Source organism: Pinus tabuliformis, chromosome 1_1, assembly GCF_031772625.1.
Source record: "Pinus tabuliformis cultivar Carrire ecotype Pingquan chromosome 1_1, CPIR1, whole genome shotgun sequence".
NCBI lineage: Eukaryota > Viridiplantae > Streptophyta > Pinopsida > Pinales > Pinaceae > Pinus > Pinus tabuliformis.
In genome coordinates, this window is record NC_142297.1 from 160836656 (window position 1) to 160854140 (window position 17485).

The 17485-nt window shown below is 38.8% G+C and overlaps 1 protein-coding gene across 11 annotated transcripts in view; it reads left to right on the top strand.

Annotated features, from left to right (window-relative positions):
- LOC149212081 (MADS-box protein SOC1-like) overlaps positions 1 to 17485 on the top strand; it is a 405207-nt gene that overhangs the window by 169503 nt on the left and 218219 nt on the right. The gene's annotated exons all lie outside the window — the stretch shown is intronic.

Sequence of the window (17485 nt, forward strand, 5' to 3'; positions counted from 1 at the left end):
GCATGGAACAAGCTGCAACTGATCGGATCATGGACACACAGATCAAGAACACTCGCCAACAGAATATCCAACTGTATCGAGTTGTCAAAGCAGGCCAACTCCTTCAGCAGGGCAAGTGGCTCACCAGGGAACAAGTTCAGCAGAAGTTTCCTCATCTCATGGAGGAGCTCAACGCAATGGGGACGATTGCTTCCTAAGGGGGGAGGAATGATCCAGGTGGATATTGGTGGCCACCTGCCAAGTCCACCTGGACCCCCACCATTGTCTTTCTCAGCATTTTCAGTTTCCTTAATTGTAGCACAGTTTACTATTTTTAGCAGTTTTTCGGGTCCTGAACTTCCGGAGCCGTTTTGAGGCCCTAAACGACGTTTTTTTGGGAATCTGGGCAACCATGTTGCCTCCTAAAGTGGTAGTACTCGGATAGATCTTTCTAACGAGCTATTGTACGCGTCAAACGGAGATCATATGCCAAAGTTACGACCCCGGGAAGTTGATGTACCAATTTACCCTCAAACGGGGCCCACAGTTTGGCGTTTCATCTCCTAGGGTTAGGTTTTGGAATGTTAAGGGTTTTCCATTGTTTCTCAACAATAAATAGGCCTTCAAGCCTCATTGTAACACAGTTCAGAGGCATGTATCCATCACATCTCTTCTCAGAGATAAGCTACCATCGCCCTAGCTGGTTTATTTCCATTTCTGGTTGTAAGCATATTTCAGTATTTTCCATTAATGAAATGAAGTATTATTTCCGCTGCATCTTTGTGTATATGGTTATCTCTGTAATTTGTTGCGTTCCTGTTTAAATCCGGATCATCTATCCATGATGGTGCATATATCATTCACAAAGAAAACATTGTACCCCTTTTGAACAAGCTGTCCAATACTTAAGAGATTACATTTCATTCCAAGAACATAATAAACATCTGCTATTGTTTTCTTTTCTCTTTTCTTTGTTAAAACTTTTACTTCTCCTTTTCCCATAACAGAAACTTTATTATCAGTCCCTAGTGTGACTTGTGACTTCACATTCTGATCTAACATATAAAACAAGGCTATGTTTCCTGTCATATGGTTGCTGCAATCGGAGTCTAGAAACCATACATCTTCGTTCTTTTCTTCAGCAATATTATAGGCTAAAAACAAATTGTTTTGGCTGATATTTTCTCTAGTGAAATTTGCACTAGTTCTATTACTCATATCATGTTGCTTCTTCCTACATTCATTTGCATAATGTCCATATTTTTTACAATAACATTGGATATTGGATTTTTCATACCTTTGTCTTTGAGCATGATGTTGGCCACTTTGTTGGCTGCTGCCTTGGATTTGGTTCTGATTTGGATTGCTGCCTCTTCCTTGAGCATTTGTTGGGCTGTTTCTACCACCTCTATTTTTGCTTTTCCCTTTTTCTCTCTTGTTTCCTCTACCTTGACCTCTTTCTCTCCCAAAAGACATCTGGGTCTTGAAGGCATGCTCTAGAGATGAGTTTTCATTTCTGCTCAATCTCTACTCATGTGTTATCAGTGATGCATGTAGTTCATCAACTGTAAAATTTGTGAAATCCTTTGTCTCTTCTATGGTGGTGACAATCACATCGAACTTTGAGGGTAGGACCCTCAATAGTTTCTCCACAATCCTCCTTTCTTCAAGAATCTCTCCATGGGACCTTATCTGTGTGACCAGACCAATCACACGTGTGAAGAATGAGTCAATATTATCTGACTCCTTCATGCATAGATTCTCAAAATCTCTCCTCAGCAACTGTAGTTTTGTTGTTTTCACTTTCTCCATGTCTTGATAGGCTGTCTTGAGAGTTTGCCATGCTTCTTTGGATGTCTGGGCTGCTGCTATCCTTGGAAACACACTCTCATGCACTGCTTGATACAAAAATACGAGGGCTTTTGAGTCCTTCTTCTTATAGCTCTTCAACATATCTTTCTCTGCCTGAGTTAACCTATTAAACTCATTTTCCTCTGCTGGTTTTTGAAAACCATCTTCAACAAATTCCCACAAGTCTTGGGAAGCAAGCAAAGCTTTCATGATTATTGCCCAATAGTCATAGTTTTTCCCATTAAATTGTGGGAGCTGAGTATTAAAAATACCCATGCTAGTGCTGGCACTGGAGCCAGCCATTCTTGCACTCTTAAATATGCTTCAAATACCTGACTGTGTATTTAAAATAACTGTCTTTCTTCACAAAAAAAGAACTTGAGAAATACCTTGATTGAGTCTTCACTCTGCTGGAGAAGCTGCTGCAGCAAAAGGAGCCTTCTTTCAACGTCTTTGACACCTTCAAAGAGCCTTGACAAGCTCTGATACCACTGTTGGAGAATTTTCTGCTAAATTCCAAAACAAAATAACTTGAATAGAGAAAATGCTCTGTTTTTGCACATGGAAGCCAAAAAAGATTGTTCGCTGAAGAATAGAGTTTTGCCATACACATAAAAACTTTATATTCATTAATAAAACCGCTGATACAAAAGGCTATGCCTCTCTCAGAGGGATTACAACTATAGACTGTTTCAAATGCAGTTCCAAAACAAAAAAAAATTACTATGTCTTCTCCTGAAAATTTACTCTGTTTCAATTTGAAATTTTACACTACTGTGTGTAAAAATTTCATTACATTCACTACAGAGTGAAAAACCTTTTCTTTACTCAGACCATTTACAAGAATTCTTCATTCAATCGCACTGCAGCGTGCTTCCCTTCTTTTCAGCGAACAACTACAAAATTACATTAACTCTCTTACGCTTGTGCATATATTACATATTCAACGACTAAACAAAAAAACATGACCATTACATTTTCAACGAACAAAACAAAAATACTTACATACGATTTACTTGTGCAGTAAAAAAATTATTACTTTAAATAATAAAAAAAAATAAAATTAAAATTGTACCTACTTTTATTATCTATAGTAAATTTTTCATTAAATTCTTCACTGATACAAACGGCGGTCAAACCCAAAACTTCACGCAAGGTTCATGGATCAATGCCGGAGACCTGTACAGCAACTTTAGTTCCAATCGGACAGTGGACAGCCAAGTTTTCAATTTAACGGCTATTGCTTGATCAAACCAAACAAGATTTACGTTCCGTGAAAAGTGGTAGACACGTGTTAGCACAATTTTTATCGCGTCCCATCCAGAGAATACCACAGCTTGCTGAAAAGCGGTGCGATGGATTCTGTTGGTTTTCAGCTGCACGGCAGTTGAAATTAGATTTCAACACATGTCTATTTGCGTGTGTACTTAACCTAGTAAAGCCTAAAGCGATGCGATGGAGTCTGTTGGTTTTCAGCTGCACGGCAGTTGAAATTAGATTTCAACGCATGTCTATTTGCATGTGTACTTTCTTTAAGTTAGTAAAGCCTAACATTCATTTCTTCGTTTTAGGGCCTAGCGAGGTGAAAGCTTGTTTTTACTCATCGTTGTATAGCTAGACAATACTTTAAGGGGTTAGCTGTCGGTAAGTTGTGAGTAGATTGGGGGGTCTTTCCTGTTGCAAATCACTGTAAGTAACTGTTTCTGTGCTGAAGCTCATCCAACGGTGAAGTCCGCGTGTAAATGCCCTCCTGAGGTAGAGAAAATAGGAAGAGGTGTATAGAAGTCCCGATCTGGTGGTTTGATGAAAACGGACCAGATAGTGAAAAAAAATTCCTAGAATAACAAAATTTCAATGGTCCACGACTGCCATACAAAATCAAGGGGAGAACATTAGTCAATTCGCTCTATCTGTTAAGAATCAAATTACCATAGGTCTGTGCTCTTGTTAGTTTATAGGCGCAGAACATGCACAGGTAATGGAAGAATATGTTTAAGGATCGCCTCCTTGGAGAGAGGAAATTGAGCATAAACTGAATTCTGAGAATAAAGGTAGCGATGACTACACATTGGAAACTGCCTATTACCTTTTGGTGTTGAGGAACACTGAGAAGGAATTTAAAGCTTTTATGCACGTCCTCCATGGGTCTTATTTCGAATTGGATTTGCAATTTCGCCGTATGAAGTTTCTGTTACTTAGAATCATATTCCATCTCAATTGCTTCAGATTGTCATTGCATCTCCAGTCCTCTTGCCTTTGCTGTTTGCACGTGATTCTCACATGTAGTTTGACGTTTGAATATCAATGCATTGTCGTATAATAACTTTTAGTATATAAATTTGTAAGGCTCTTTAACTACCAACGGAGAACGTTTTGAACAATATAGGAGTTATTTTTGTTTGATGATTATGGGTAATTTTAGAAGAATTTTAATTTCATCAATAATTATCGGTTATCATACACAAGGTTGTATTATCATTAAAAATATTAAACGCAAATGAACATTAAATATGAGGGACATTAATATATGTTTAGTATCTTATGAAAATTTAAAATGTTAATTTATTTATTTAAAAGTTATATTATTATTGAATTATATATATATAGAGGGGCATTAATACATTTTTAATATCTTAGGAAAATTTTAATAATGTTAATTTATTTATTTAAAAGTTATATTATTATTGAATTAATAGTTTTTGTTTTAATTGAATTATATATATCTATATTTATATATATTATAGAATACTATTAATATAAATATACAATACATTTTTTGTAAAATTTATTTTCTAAATTTGCTAGTAAGATTTTTACAGGGCAAAAATATCCCTTGATTGTTGATTAATGGAGGAACATGCACAGATTGATATCTTAATCCTGGTTAGTTGTTAGCGCACATCTTGTTATCCACATTTTTTTTTTTTTTGATCTTCATATTTTTTTGAAGTCTTGAAGATGAATTAAGATTGTGTTTTCTAAAAATTGACTAAAACCTTTCAATGGGTAAATTTTCCTCTATTAATCAATAGAAACCTAAATACTTTCATTCTCTCATTTATAAATAAGAAAAATTATATATTAATTCAAAATTTTATCAATTAAAAAATTATATGTTAATTCGAGATTTAATGTAATTATAAATGTATATTTGGTTATTGTTAAAAATAAAATAAAATATATACGAAAATTACAATTAGGGAACTATTGAGTTCTACATGTGCTGGCCTGATAGCCAATAGAGCAAGAAAACACAAAGTACACACAAAATTGGGGAGGTTTTTGATACCTGTGGAAAAACCACCAGAAAACAAACACCAGAAAACCTATCTACTTTCACAATTCACAAAAATAAGCGAAAAAAAATAAAAGATAACTACTCCACCTTGGGAGGTTGTTTTCAAGGAAAAAATCATGAGAACATAATGGCAACTATCATCAAGTAAAACCAACAACGAGGACATGAAGAATGAGCAGTAAGTAAACAACCAACAACGAGGGCATGAGGAATCAGCAGTAAGGAAACAACTAGTAGACACAATACCTTTGAAAGGTTGAGCTTGCTAACCTAGCGCTTCGAAAGATCTTGCTCGACGATAGGGCATGGCTCGTAGAAGTCCAGGTCATCGAGCAAAGGAAGGTCGGAAAAGCTCGAGGCAAAAGTTTGAATTTCGCCAGGTCGTTGAGAGCAGGCCTGGAATAAATTCCCTTGCTCGTGAAATGAGAATTTTATGACTTTTTACATTTTACATCTCTTTCATTTTATGCCAATAAACCACCTTTCATGTCAATAAATAAAACTAGTAACTTGGATTTTCCAGCGTTTAACTCGTTTATGTAATAATCAAGAAATAATCTTATAGTTGTTCATAAAGCTTTAAAATAGAACCATATGATTTTCACATAGATGCTAGTGAATAGTGTACAATATCTTTAGAATGAGCATGGTCATTCAAGTCTCTAGTGTGAATATAATATTAATCATCTTGCACTGTAAGATGTTGAAAATATAGTGGAATTATGGCAATTTACTAAAAATAACAGCGACCAACATTTATTCATGCTTAACACAACATTCTTTAAACCAAATTACCAAAGTTATGCTTATAATTGCAAATTTCCAAACTTCACATAGATATATCTATCTCTAACAAAAAAAACAAATAGCTAAAATATCAACAATGGTTTGCAATATGGACTATCTTCAAACCACTTGAAAACAAATATGGATAGTGTGGACTTTTAGTTGATCATTCAACTATAAATTTTCACCTTCAAGCAAGAGGATTGAACAATTACAAATAGTTCTCATAAATTTATCTTTGAGTTGACAATTCTATTATCCCAGATGTTGCTAGAACATTAATTTATGTTTTTTCTTCAAAACAGATCAAGACTAGAGTTCAATTTATAAACGACGTTTAGCATACACAAATCTTTCTCATGCGTGTACAAACTAGATTGAAGCGATTTTCCTCATAAAGTCCAAAACATTAAATCCTTCTCATGTGTGTACAAACCAGATTGAAGCGATTTTCCTCATAAACTCCAAAACAATGAAGGGAAAATTCTAATCACTAACATTTTTCATTCTTCTAAAAAGGCTCATAAAATTTTAATCACATACCTTTTTCATTCTTCTAAAAAGCTTCAGAAAATTCTAATGACGCACATTTTTCATTTTTCTATAATATTTTATTTAGTTTTACCATTAGCAACACATCTGCAATGTACAGAAGACAAATTGTTCAAACATTTGTGAACAGCGAAACATTATTTTTAACATATTCTGGTCTATACGTATATTATATATGAAAGTTTTCAATCTTCCCTCACTAAAACACTCGAATTCTAGTTTCCAATCCGTTTAACTAAAATTAAAAAGAAATATTGTTTTTCTTTTTTTTTTAACTTAATTAAATAAAAATAAAAATACAACTCACACCAGTTAGTTTTCAATCTAGTTTATTATAATTTCCACATCCAAAAAAATAAGATGTGTGACTAAAAATAGAAAACAAATATTTGGTTTTCACTTTTTCAACCCTGTAAATTTCTGGTATGATAAGGTTAGGATGTATGAATGATTTAAAATTCAGTTTAATTTTTTATTTATGATCTCTATATTTTTAATTTCCAAAAAATTATATTCATAATTTGAAGTTTGAGTTAAGAAATTTGTATAATATTTTGGTTTTTTTTTATAGGAATTCCTAAATGCATTTGAAAAAAAACCGAACAGCGAAATCATGATTTCTTAAAAAAATAATTTTTTTTTTTTTTTAGTGAAGTTTGAATTAAGAAATATGTATTATTTCTTGGTTTTTTTATAGGAATTCCTGTATGCATTTGAATAAAAATTACCAAAAGCCAAACAATGATTTCTTAAAATTATCACCATGAAATTTTTTTTAGTGAAGTTTGAATTAAGAAATATGTATTATTTCTTGGTTTTTTTATAGGAATTCCTGTATGCATTTGAATAAAAATTTCCAAAAGCCAAACCATGATTTCTTAAAATTATCACCATGAAATATGCCACATGTCAATAGCATGTAATTTACAAGTATACAGAAATTGCCAGACATTATAGTTCGTAGTGATTTTTTAAATATATTTTTGAATAGATAAATAGATTTAATGGCTAGTGATATTTGAAATAGAATTAAATTGGTTATATTTTAGTTAAATTAGTTAAATTGGTTAAAAACCTCTTATCTACTGCAATTTTGAAAATTCAAAATCCTCAATTTTGGATTCCAGAAACTATCAAATAGCATTAATCATCTTATCCACTCCAATTTTGAAAATTTAAAATCCTCAATTTTAGTTTCTAGAAAACTACCAAATAACATTAAACATTGTTATACAAAATTTAGATACTGAAAATTCTATGCTTCAGTTAATTACTTTAAATTTATTTGGATGAGTGTTGGATAAGGCTCTTTAGTTATGAAGTTCCTTATTTAACAAGGTTTCCAACAAGAAAGCATGCCATATTCAGAGGCTAACAAATTCAACAGTGCAGTAAGGATTGCTTTTTTCAATTAGCAAGAAAGAGCAATGGCATAGGAAAATGTAAGACCATAAAACACATAATTCATCAAACCACATATGGTTAGATGCCAAAGGCGAAAGTGGTAAATTGGAAAGTTGTTTTGCAAAAGAGTCAATTCCAATACTAGCAAATAGGTCATTAAATTCTGTCTCCCATAATATCCCATTAATCCTCAACAACCAGATCTTGAAAGAATATAGCAAGCTAGCCATAACCTTGACATCCGACTGGATCACCACCGATATAGATCACCTATATGTAATATGTACAATATGATTAGATTTTTATAAACTCAACCTTAGTTATAATAAATAATTTAAGATTTAGATTTTTAATTAAATGTGAAATATATTTTAGCCATCAGATTTACGTGCACAAATTTTCACCAACCATAAAATACATGATGAAACTTAAAATAAAATAAGTCTTGCAAGCCTGGCTCAAATTAGATCACCAACCTTAAAATACGTGTTGAAACTTGAAATAAGTCTTCCAGCCTGGCTGAGAGTATTCGCTTAATTGGACACCTGGTCCACTGGTCTCGGAACATGCGCCTTGGGAATGACGCACACCCACAGGTCTGTGCTTTGCATGCAAGAGGCTGATGTTTACGGGGAAATATTTTAGACGTGAAATTTAACGTGCACAAATTTTCACCCATGGTAAAATACTCGCTGAAACTTAAAATAATTCAGGTAAGACGTCAATTTCCAGTATTGGTTGAGAGTAGGCAAGGGCTAACGAGCTTGCCATAAGGCATTAAATGCTCGTTCAGCTGCAACCTCGTTAGCCATATCTAACACGTGTGCGCAGTGACTTTCCGAACACTCCATTCCCACCTCGTGTTATATGGCTAACGAGCTTGCAACTGAGTGGGGATTTAATGCCCTATGGCAGGCTCGTTAGCCCTTGCCGTTGAGAGTATTCATTTAGTTGGACACCGGGTCCACTGGTCTCGCAACATGCGCATTGGGAAGGACGCGCACCCGCAGGACTCTGCTTTACATGCAATGAGGCTGATGTTGACGGGGAGAGATAATGTCTCACTAAGCAAGGATGTTTTTTTGAAGCGAAACATCAAACACATCTTATTTATATATATATATATATTATATTTTTTTATTTATGTTAAAAAATATTTAAAATATCAAATTAGTTAGAGAAGATATGAAAATATGTATATTTGTACATAAATTAGATATGATATTTGTTAAATAATTAATTATTGGAGTATAATTTATTTAGAATCTAGATTTTTTTTTTTTTTCTTTATCTTTTGTATCTACTTCAATTGTCTAGGGATATTAGTCAACATTAACCAATTTTGATCAAACTACCAAATCCAAAACTTAAGATATGGTATTGAATTCTGAATACTATATGAAATTCTATTATGTCCATATGAAGTCCAATTTAGCTGGAAGTACTTTCAAACATCCTAAATTATTTCATGGTAATTTTAAAAATTGAAGTAAAAAAGTGAAAATGACGTAATATTTAGGAAGCATCTAAAGAAGATCAAGAAAACACCTTGTGGGTGTGTAAGAAGCCCCAACCCAACATAAGTAGAAGAAAAAAAATAGAAATCGGGCTTTTGCAAAACCACCTGTCTTCCTTTAGATCCGCCCGTGACCCACGAACCTCCATGAATCCGTGACAATCCCTTTTCGGATCCTTAGATTAGAATTCCAGAATAGCAGATCGGGCCCACATAGTTTTAAATGTCAAGGAGTAGCCTCAAAACACTAGAACTACACCTCTGATGTGTGGTTCCATGTGAGGATCAGCGGTGGATCTGTATGGGACACAGTTCTTGTCTTATATCCTTGGGGCGGGGAAGGATCCTACAACATTGGTGAGAAGGATTATGAGATCGAGCGTGAGGAGCCTCTGGAAGCTTGAGAGAAAGAAGAATCATGGCTTGTGTGGGTTGATGTGGATTCCAACCCCTGTAATTCCATATCCAAAAGACGGTTGATTTTATGATAATCCGGTTTTGCATAGTGGAGGAGGTACTCCAAATCCAACACATGACCTTCAGCGTGTCTTCTTGATCATGATAATGTCAGCCCAAAACATTACGCAAGCCGCAAAGGTGGTCTCTTGAAGTGTGAACTTCTTGAGCTTGAGCTTCAACCACCATGCATCTGAAGTAGTGAGGGATTCCATCGTCGAAGTGCTCATGTCCATGTAGACGCTAGGGAGGGTAGGGAGGTTGGCCTCCCTACACCCTCCTTCGTTGAGCCTTCCTCGTTCTCACACCATGGTCGTAAAACAACAGAATGCCAAATTTGAATTGGATGGTGTAAGCTTTCATCAATTTAATGGCAGGTGACTGTTGCGAAGGCCAAGAGGGCTCGGCATGGGATTAATTAGTTTTAAGTGCTAGAGGGGGTGGACGTGACACCACACCCTCTGTCATGCTCCTACACTAGCGGTAATCTTCCAACCGCAATATAGCGAGGTGCGACACCACCGAACACTTTTTTTTCACCAATACTTATGTTCATGGACTACGCCTAACATTCGTACTTAGTTTTATTTTTGTTACGAAGTATTATCTTTGTCCATTATACAGATGAAAACCCATACATATTCATCATCAACAGCAATTAACACATATACAATTGCATAACAGTATAAAGGGAGGGGAAACTCCCTGCAATATGAATCGCCCAATATCAATATATATAATTTTCCACTTTTACAAAGTATAAGCTAAATCTTGGGAAACCCCAAATTTACACTTAACCAAATTTCCAACTTCGGCAAACTCGGTTGCCCAGCTCGTTAGTGCCTCTGCATGGTCACCGCACGACTCACCAACCCTTTGTTCACCTCGTCGCACGTCTTCACCCGACTCGCTCTCCGTTTGTTCTGCAAATGCCCAAATCGTGCTATCGTTCCCGACCTCCGTTCGGTGGACCACACGCAGTCCCGCCTGCCCAACTCTCATTCACGACCTTCGGTTCCAACCTTCGTTTTGGCGTGCACGGCGCGCCCTCACTCGGCCGCCCGTCGCACGTTGACCCGCGCCTTCGCACAACCCGAGTCACCTTCACACGACTCACCTGAGTCCGCCCGAACGCCTTCGCCCGAATTCGTTCACCCAAACGACTTCACCCGAGTCGCCACACGACTTCACGTGGGTTGCCACATAACTTCACCCGGTTTGCCCGAACGACTTCACCCGGGTCGCCCGACGACCTCACCCAACTCGCTTGAATGACTTCACTTGGGTCGCCCGACGACCTCACTCAGCTCCCCTGAACGACTTCACCCGGGTCGCCCGACAACCTAACTCGGCTCGCCCGAACGACCTCACCTAAGTTTTCTGCCTGACGACCTTGCTCGAGTTCTGCCAGAACGACCTCGCCCGAGTTCTCTACACGAGTGTCCTACATGAGTTTCCTGCACGAGTTTTTCACCCGACTTCCTGCACAAGTTTTTGAACCGAGTTCTTCACCTAAGTTTCCTGCACGAGCTTTTCACTTGAGTTCTGCCCTTTTCTGCAGGCTCATCCACGCATCGCAGAACTCCTCTTATCGAACTCGTTTTGATTGAATGATGCCTTTTCCTCCACAAACGCACGCCAATATATACAGGCTGGTGGCTGGTTATGTCACCCAGCCGACCTATGCACAACGCCCAAGCCGACTGATTCACAATGTGTTGTGTCACCCAGGAGGAGGGTTGGCTCACCCAACTTTTGGGACTGCCCCCTCAACTCACCCAACACCTTATAAAATCATCCTTGGCTCGTTCACTTCGCATTTTTCACAAGTCCTTCACACGGTGTTGTCCTTCACCGTAGGTCCTTACATCCTCTCCCATCTGAAGTCATTGTCGTCCTCGACAATATCTCATCCTAGCAACCATCTCTCACCAAGATATCCATAACAAGCCATATACCCCATAGCTATGTCAGACATCGGAAAATCATTTCAATCCATGATCATCAACCACCCTGTCACAATCTCCACATGCTACTCTCTATCATGGAAGGCTGGTCACTCCATCTCAAGCTACATGCTTCCTTCAACATATTGTGTCGACCTCATCATGTGTCGTCCTCGTGTGAACCGCTGCCATGATACTCCAACAAATGCTAACACATCTCTGCACACTGCATGCCCTCGTGATTTGAACTAGTCCGGTGATCAATGCAACTGTCGCGCTCAAACCATGAGAATGCACATCCTCATGCAATCATCAGTGGTTTCTCAGAACATCCTGTCACATCATCAACTCGATCAAGAATCCATCTCCATACAAGTGTAAGCCATGCTTAGGTCCATGAAGTAGTCTCCATCTCATCCGCTGCATGAAATCAACCGCATCTATCCAACATCATCATCCATCTGCAAAACATCCATCTCCTCAAGGTGAAGAGATCATCTCATCAAACTCTAACTCTCGATGTGCCACATCCAGGTCCATGAAGCAATCTCCATCATATCTGTATGTGCCATCCCTCAAGTCTGACATAGAAACAAGTACACACCTGTCTCATCTATCCATGTGTTGCCTATGATCATAGATCAATCAGCGCCCATGTGTCAAAAGTGGTTGAGTCTCGGCTCAACCCATGCCCAAGTGTTGCCACCAAGGCATCATCGTTGTAACTCCATCACTCCAAAGTGTCTCATAACGATTCTCCACATCAAGTCACTCTTCCAAGCCACACCCATACATGTACTCGAAAGTATGCACCCTATCCTGCATCAAAGTCTTTGACCTTAGCTCTTCAATGCCTCAGATCCTCTAAGTCCACCATATATGAAGTCCCCAGAGTCACAACCTCATGTCATCATGAGCTCCATGAGTCATCTCCAACCAACATCCAACAAGCATACAATTCTCGGCTCAAAGGTCTTTGCAAGATGCCTCAGCGCTCTGGGTAGTAGGAATGCTCCATAGTCTATTCACAACTCCATCCAAGTCCATGGCTTTGTTGGACAAGAGTGCAAAACCTCTCCATCGGCTCATAAATAAGAAGTCTCCATGTAACACCAGCAAATCCACTCGCACAACATCCCTGCCTTGGCACTCCTCATTGGATGCCCATAAGTGACTCCTTTATAAGTGCTTCTGCACAATGTCCCTGCATAAAATTGCCATGCTCCATGTCTCCAACCTAATGTCCACAACTAAGTTGCCTATGTAGTCCAACCAGGTAGACTCATCACAACAATCAGTCATCCTCATCCAAGCCTGCAATCTTCAGTCTAGTGAACTTGGTCACCCAACCATATCATCATCAGGTGTCTCTTCCATCATAGCTCCCCCACCAAAGGTTCCACCAAGAATTCCTCTCTTGGTCTCGGCCATGAGAAGTCCACCTAAATACCACCATACTCAAGTGTGTGCCCTTCTGCAATTTGTGCATGAATCATGTTGGGCACTTAGCCAATTCTCCATGTAGCTAAATCATGACCCAATCCTCCACAATGATCATCATGTTCCTCCCGTGTCACGGGGCTTTGTACTTTCTACCATAAGGTCACAAACAACCCTAACAAGTCTTGCAACAGTCAACAATCCTTGCTTCGCCATACAAGGTCTCATCGTAGACATCCATGGTAAGATGCTCCCTTGCATCGACAAACTGATGTTGCTCTTCCCTGCATACGGTTCATCTCCCAAATTCTCAACTGAAACACAAGTATCAATAGTAATTACATCATCATCATGAGGCTCCTCCATGTGAGTATTCTGATCCATCCATGTCTGCAAACGGCACGATCTCGGTCCAACTTGATCAACCTCAAGTTCATCTTCCATCATGGTCACGTCTGCAACATCCTCAAACGTCACAGCTTCCTCTTCCTTGTGAGCACAATCTGCAACTTCACCCTGCTCCATTGTCCACCCAAGTTGAAGAAGTTCGTCTTCAACAGTATTTTCCAAGGCTTCAAGTTTCTCTCGAATTCGGGGATTCTCTTCTTTCATCTGCTTCAACCTGTATAAGGTAAGCAAGAGCTTCCCTTCACATTGTTCCAAACCTGCCATATCTTGTTGTTTTTCTTGGCCCAAGCACAAGGTTTTACCTCTGCTAAACCTGTTTCACGTTTCACCTGAATCACCCTGATATTCCACCTGTCACCTGCAAAACTTGAACTCCCTGCCAAGTCTTTGTTCTTGTAGAATCAACTCCTTGATTCAGTTCACCAGCTCTGGTACCACCTGTCACGATAGTGCAGTGGGATCAGCACTTTATCGTCAACCCGATCAACTTCCTAATCATCAGCTCTGATACCACCTGTCACGGTAGGGCAGTGGGATCAGCACTTTATCGTCAACCCGATTAGCTTTTTGATCATCAGCTTTGATACCATCTGTCACACCCCTACACTGGCGGTAATCTTCCAACCGCACTATAGCGAGGTGCGGCACCACCGAACACTTTTTTCACCAATACTTATGTTCATGGACTATGCCTAACATTCGTACTTAGTTTTATTTTTGTTACCAATTATTATCTGTTCCCTTTATACAGATGAAAACACGTACATATTCATCATCAACAACAATTAACACATATACAATTGCACAACAGTATAAAGGGAGGGGCAACTCTCTGCAATATGACTCTGCCCGATATCAATATATATAATTTTCCACTTTTACAAAGTATAAGCTAAATCTTGGGAAATCCCAAATTTACACTTAGCCAAATTTCCAATTTCGGCAAACTCGGTTGCTCAGCTCGTCGGCGCGTCTGTACGGTCGCTGCACGACTCACCAACCTTTCGTTCACCTCGTCACATGTCTTCACCCGACTTGCTCTCCGTTTGTTCAGCAAACACCTAAATCATGCAATCTTGTCCGACCTTAGTTTGGTGGAACATACGGAGTCCCGCCTGCCCAACTCTCGTTCACGACCTTCGGTTGCAACCTTCGTTTTAGCATGCACGACATGCCTTTGTTAGAAAATTATATATTACGAAGCAATAGAACATATAAAATATTGTAGAAATATAAACACATAAATCACATAAAACAAGAGAGACACAGATATATGTGGTTCACCTAGTTTGGGCTACATCCACCCCGAACAGCTAGTCCTTCCTTTCTATTATCCAGCAAAATGAAGAGAGACAACCTACAGCAAATCCGCTGTAATATCCTATGTTTTCTCTCACAGTCTCATCTCTCTGTTTCTCGCTCAAAGAATACACATCTATTTCACAGCCTCAAATACAATGCCCTCATACAATGAGAGGGGGTTGCCTTTTAGGGCAAAAAGCCCTAAACTAACATAAGTTCGACCGTCAGATCATCTGCCTAATGAACGGCCCAGATTGACTAGAAATTACTATACTTTTACAAGGCAATTTTACATCTATTTTTGGCTTCGGGGACGCAACCCCCGCGTGGAGGGGTGTACAAACTTCTTGGGGTATACATCCGGCTGAAACAAAGACCTCTGAACAATCATGCTCCACATGCAACAACCCTCACCCGACGACCCATCCGCACGTTCACCCGTGCCTTCGCACGACTCACCCGAGTCACCTTCGCACGACTCACCCGAGTCTGCTTGAACGCCTTCACCCGAACTCATTCACCCTAACGGCTTCACCCAAGTCGCCACATGACTTCGCATGGGTCGCCACACGACTTCACCCAGTTCGCCGACACGACTTCACCCGGGTCTCTTCACGACCTCAACTGGCTCACTCGAACGACTTCTCCCGGGTCTCCCGACGACCTCACCCGGCTCGCCCGAATGGCTTCACCTGAGTTGCCCGACGACCTCACCTCGCTCGCCCGAATGACCTCACCCGAGTTTTCTGCGCGATGGCCGCGCCCGAGTTCTGCGTGAACGACCTCGCCCGAGTTCCACGTGAAAGACCTCGTCCGAGTTTCTCACCTGAAATTTTCACTTGACTTTCGTGCACGAGTTTTTCACCCAAGTTCTTCACTCGACTTATCTGCAGGAGTTTTCCACCCGAGTTCTGCTCATCGTGTGGGCATTTTCACTTGACTTTCGTGCACGAGTTTTTCACCCAAGTTCTTCACTCGACTTATCTGCAGGAGTTTTCCACCCGAGTTCTGCTCATCGTGTGGGCTTATCCACGCACTGCAGAACTCGTCTGATCGAACTCGTGTTGATCGAATGAAGCCTTTGCCTCCACAAACGCATGTTCACAATGTGTTGTCTCGCCTAGGAGGAGGGTTGGCTTGCCCAACTCGTGGGACCGCCCCTTCAGCTCACCCAACACCTTACAAACTCGTCCTTGGCTCTTTCACTTCCCATTTTTCACAAGTCCTTTGCACGGTGTAGTTGCCGTAGGCGTCTCACGGACCGCAGGTCCTTACACCCTCGCTCCCTTCTCGAAGTGCTGTGAGAACTGCACTAGAAGCGCTGCCAAATCCCTTGCCAGGCCGGATGTGCCGCCGTTTTTAAGTGCGTGGCTCTGGACTCCCACACGGATCCGTGGAAAATAAAAAAAATATGATTCGCAAATAAATGTAACTTATAAATATAAAATTCTATATATAATAATAAATTCATTATTTAATTAAATACTTAATTTACTAATGTTCTTTTCCGTCTATGCCACATTGTTTTACATGTTTTCTTTACCCGATCTTGTAGGCTGGCAAGAAGGGACCAGGTAGCGTAAAAAAAATTCCTAGAATAAGATAATTGCGACTGTCCACGACTACCATACAAAATCAAGGTGAGAACATTTGCTTACTTTGCACTAGCTGTTCAGAATCAAAATACCATAGGCCTGTGTTGTTGTTAGTTATACCAATATGTGCAGAACGTGCAGAGGCAATGGAAGAATAAGAATATTTTTAGGGATGGCTTTAGCTGAAGAGAGGAAATGCAGCGTAAATATAAATCTGGTGAGAACATTTGCTTACTTTGCACTAGCTGTTCAGAATCAAAATACCATATGCCTGTGTTGTTTTTAGTTATACCAATATGTGCACAACGTGAAGAGGCAATGGAAGAATAAGAATATTTTTAGGGATGGCTTACCTGAAGAGAGGAAATGCAGCGTAAATATAAATCTGAGAATAAGGGAAGGGATGACTACACATTTGAAACTGACTCTTTAACTTTTGCTGTTGAGGAAGTTTGAGAAAGAATATAAAGATTTTATGCACGACTTCCATAGGTCTGATTTGGACTTGGATTTACAATTTGGATGTATGAAATATGCGGTACTTTGAATCATATTCCGTTCCAGCTTGCTTTGTAATTTCGTCTCCCATCAGCTTGACCTATACTTTAACATTTTCAATATCAATGCATTGTCATATAGTAATTTTAGTATGTAAGTTTGCAAGGCTTTTGAACAATGTTGGACTTACTTTTGGCTCATGATTATGGATAATTTTAGAATTTTTTTACTTTCATTAATAATGGTCATATTGATTTGATTATAATTTGTTATTATATCAGTATAATATTATTATAAAAATATTGAATAAAAAGGAATTTGTATAATTATATACTAACATAGAAGTTAATGTAATTTTAAAATTGAATTGTTGTTATTTTTTTTTTGTAAATAATAAAACAAATTTTCCATTTATTTTATAGGCTAGAGTTATGTTGTTGGTATCAGTCCAACT